At 40.2% G+C, this 4,600-nt stretch overlaps 1 non-coding gene across 1 annotated transcript; it reads right to left on the bottom strand.

The window, feature by feature from the left end:
• Positions 1–1,150: 1,150 nt before the first annotated feature.
• LOC118145328 (small nucleolar RNA SNORA70) lies at positions 1,151–1,285 on the bottom strand. The gene has a single exon (XR_004730450.1). It is a non-coding gene; the product is annotated as a small nucleolar RNA SNORA70 (small nucleolar RNA).
• Between the last annotated feature and the right edge of the window lie 3,315 nt (positions 1,286–4,600).

The raw sequence follows: 4,600 nt of genomic DNA, 5'->3' as shown, positions 1-4,600 counted from the left end.
GTTCAACAGTCATATTGTCATTCCTTGAGTCTTTGGGGAGACAATGTGGAAAGGATATTGAGGAGGTTCTTTCTTGTAAGACTAAAAGTGTCATCTGACTAATGCATCTAGACAGTGTTCTTCACAATATCAGAAGTCCAGTGTGCACATTTAATCTGAGATCCTCCCTACAATATGGCACTGTGGAATTGCAGTGAGCTGCTCAAGCCATATTTTCCCGATCCCATTCCTCATTGACTAGAAGTGAAGCAATAGAAAAGAATGCTATTAGTCAAGGATATGAGAAACACCTCCCAAACTAACTTTATCTGATAAGGGTATTGAGTAATAAATGAAAGCACAAATTTTCCAAAGATGATTCCCATATTTATATTCTTGTTTTTCAAAGCAATTGGAATTCTTTTGAAAACTCTGGGAATTATTTGCTTTTACAACATATGTATGAGAAATAATAAATTTGTATAATTTTTCTGTAATAGTCTAAGAACTACTGACCCAGAAAGACTCTTAAGAAAGAGTCTTTTTGTTTGTTTGTTTGTTTAAGACAGAATCTCACTCTTCACCAGGCTGGAGTGCAGTGGTGTGATCTTGGCTCACTGCAACCTCCACCTCCCAGGTTCAAGTGATTCTCCTGCCTCAGCCTCCCAAGTAGCTGGGACTACAGGTTTGCACCACCATACATAGCTAATTTTTGTATTTTTAGTAGAGATAGGGTTTCACCATGTTGGCCAGGATGGTCTTGATCTCCTGACCTTGTGATCCGCCTGCCTTGGCCTCCCAGAAGCATTCATGAGTGCAGGGCCCACCACTTGTCCAGACGGCCACAATTGGGAATGTACTTAACCTCATAGCATCAGGGATGAGCCACTTCTCAGCCACCATGTCTTCAAATGTATCAGCACTGAACTTGGTGAAGCCCGACTTCTTTGAGATACGGATCTTCTGGTGACTAGGGAACTTGAACTTGGCCCAGTGCAGGGCCTCAATCACATGCTCCTTATTCTACAGTTTGGTGTGAATGGACATGATCACTTGGCCAATGTGAACGCTGGACATGGTGCCCTGGGGCTTTCCAATGGCACCTCGCTTGCCTGTTTGGAGCCTACATTGGGGTAGTGCAAGGTCAGAGTCATAAACATACATCTGGAAGGCCTGTCTCCAAGGTCCCTTAGAGCAACCCATACCAGAAACAGGCTGCATACATTACCAAGGAAGCTGCTGTTTGCAGCCATTGCACACTGGGCCCCCATGAGGAAAGGAATCCAGTTAGCTTAATTGGCTGCAGATAGATCCAATAAGTTTTAAAAAATCTTTTTTGATACTTACAGGAGCCAACAGGCTATGTAGTCAATGGCATTTTTCACCTCGTCAAATAAATCCATAATCTGGAAATAGGCATCAGGGATTTGGTCCATTCCTCTGACTCTGCTCAGGTTCTCATGTCCTTTACTTTTCCTTCCCTTAAACAATTTTAGGAGAGGAGACAGCAAGCCTTTCCTAGAAACCTATTTCAGCTGATATCCTTTCCTTCTGCATCTAATCTAAAACTATGCTGCTATAAGGAACTTGCTTCTTTTTATTTGCTCCTTAGTGCAGAAAAAAATGAGTTTGCCAATATGTATTACATTCAAATCGTCCATATTTTTCTTCTACATCAATCAACAGTATCTACAGACATTCAGTTATGGGTTCAGCACTTCACTTTCCCTCAGTTTTATGCCTCATTTATAAAACTTCTGATAACATTTGTCATTTTTTTTCTAAATCTTCCCAATTTTCCTCACAGCTTGCTTAAAATATGAATCCATGAAAGCTAGACATACAGTGGTGAGAATGGGAAAAGCAGCTTGTGTGTTTCAGAGGCCTAGATTCCCTTGTATTGATATTTGGAAAAAATAATATTGTAAGGGGAAGTTCCATGCGGTGTAGCATGGGGAGAGGGGCTCACATCCATAAAGAAAGGGGAAGAAATTCATCATCCTCTGAAATATTTCTACTGGAATATAATTTGTCTTTCATAGAAAATCAGACTCTCAAATTTGATAGAAATTTTCTTGCTTTGTTGGTTTCTGTATTTGAGGATTACTGTGACAACTGTGTTATGTAAGAAATCATCCTCAAACTCGGAAGCTTGTAACAACAAGCTTTAATTCTCAACCCTCATGGGTCTGCAGGTTGACCTGCAGTTCTGCTAGATTTGGCAGATCTAGACTGGCATTGGCTGGGCAGCTTTGTTTTAGGCCTCTGGTCACCTGAGCTTGTTTGTCTTCGGGATGTGAGTGGGTCCATGTCTATTCTATGTGTTCGCCCATCAGTATTGGACCAGGGGCTACTGAAAACCTGTTTTCATGAAGAAGGGGAGCAATGCAAGATGCTAGCACAGTAAAGGCCTCTGTTCATCTCATCTGCTGACATTCTTTTGGTTAAAGTGAGTTGCACATCCAAGTCCAATATCAGTGGAGGTAGAAAACGATACTGCATCCACAGCGAGAGGAGGCAGGGAGTGAATATTTGCTAAACAGGAATATAAATGATCACCCAGCATACTAGACTACAAACTTTACAAGGGCAGATAAAAACTTATCTGTTTTGCTCACCACTGCATCCCTGAAGCATGGCACTTGTAGTGGCTTGATGAACATTTGTCTGATGAATAAATGAATAAACAAGGAAGCCCATAATATAGAACCAGCAATAGCAGATTAAGGATAATAGTAATGGCCATAGAATAGGATATAGTCCTTATAACAAAGGCATTCATTTTAATAAAAGATATTTAAAAACATATGACACAATGTGTACTAAGGTAACTACATGCAGTATACACATAAATATATTCCTGTATCTATATTACATGTCTTTTATATCTGTTCTATCTATATGTTCTCATTAGCACAATTTAAGAGACACTACTATGGCCAGGAAGCCCTTCCACACTGGATAAACCTAAGGGTGTCCTATATTTGCAGTGACAATAGAGCCTGCCTGGCAATGAGCTGTTCTGCCCCTGAGCCTCCTTATCTGACCAGAGCTTTTGGTGAACATGAATTACTCAGCAATGATGGCTGCTGGCCAACTTGCCCTGTGGTATGGCCCTGATCAGCTGGGTCACGTGGCTTGGAGCTGTGCTGTAAGGAGTACTTCAAGTGTCTCTGCTGTCCACCGCACTTAGAATCAGCCAAGATGGCTCATGCTTCCCTGTCACCCCACTGTGGCTGATCCTGGCACTGCTTTAGGAAGCTGAGCCTGACCTGCTGCTGCACCGCTTGGCGGTGTTAACGATCCTTCCTGGTTACCCATGTTAACTACAGTTTTTGAGAATCGTGGATGAATTGCCCCAGGAAGCCAGATATTTTATGTAGGGCAGCTCTAAAACTGGCTGCTAAATACATCGGTTTTAGCAGTTTTACTTCGGTTTGTTCTAGATTGACATTCAATGCAAACAAAACAAAACAAAAACAACCCAGGGTAATTATTTTAAAAATCTTGATGTTGTTAATCTGGGGCAGGTAACTTGTCTGTCTGTTGAATATTGTCACCCCAGTGACTAGCATGAGGGCTGGCTCCTGGCACATATTCAGTTATTATTCTTTGAATGCATAATGGAACAGCATATACATTCTCCAGATTATTTGTATTTGTTATATTTTCAATATATTATAATACAGAAGTTATGAAATTTGTGATGCTTTAAAATAAAATAATCTTTGGTGCAGTACATTCTATGTTTAGAGCCATAATTGGCACATAGTAAGCATCATATAGTATTTGATGAATAAAGTAAAATAAGCTCAAAACAAAAATGAAGTTACTTTTTTGTTTTTCTTTTTTCAATTTGGAATAAAGTACACATCGTTGAACTTCTCTATTATGGCTCTCCGTTTTCCTAATGCCTCTTTTTGGTAAATCATATCGCTTGAAGTGGTGATAGCAATAACAATAATGATAATGTAATAGCAACATCTAGTATCTATTGAGCATTTATTATGCACCAGACATAATTCCCTGTGCTGTTTGACATTCATTGTTTCATTTAATTCATGAAACAAATGTGTGAGGTGCCGCATGTTGTTATCCTTTTGTAAAGGAAGCCATGACTCAGATAGCAGAGGATAAAGCCTGTCTTTCTGCATCTGTACTACTATGATCCCAACAGGGAAGGGGATTTAAGGATGGAAATCCTCTTTATTACCCTGTCGAAGACATGTGGCTATCAAGTGCTAGCTGAAACAAGTGTGTGGGTTTAGGACATACCTCTGAAAACTTGTATTTCCTTCCTGAAAGGGAAATAATTAAGATATGTGGCCATATCATGTTTCTAACTAGTTTAGTCTGAACTCCAAGAACCCAAATCTCCTTTCTCTGAGGTTCTTTTTGGTTTAAAATCTGTCTTGAGTAAGTATAAAAACAGTTGATAATACTGTCTACAGTGGAGTTAATAAAGCAGAGTGGGTCTTCTACAACAAAGAATTCCATGGGGCACTTTAAAGAGTTTAACTGAGATGCCAGAGGCTACTGTGCCTCCTGGGTCCAGGGAGTCTGCACCCTCAGTATCTCCATGAGGCAATGAAGAAGATGCTTGCTGTAGTTTCCTGCAGAA

The sequence above is a fragment of the Callithrix jacchus genome, chromosome 8 (assembly GCF_049354715.1).
Source record: "Callithrix jacchus isolate 240 chromosome 8, calJac240_pri, whole genome shotgun sequence".
NCBI classification, from domain to species: Eukaryota; Metazoa; Chordata; class Mammalia; order Primates; family Cebidae; genus Callithrix; species Callithrix jacchus.
This window is presented reverse-complemented; position numbering and strand designations above follow the sequence as displayed.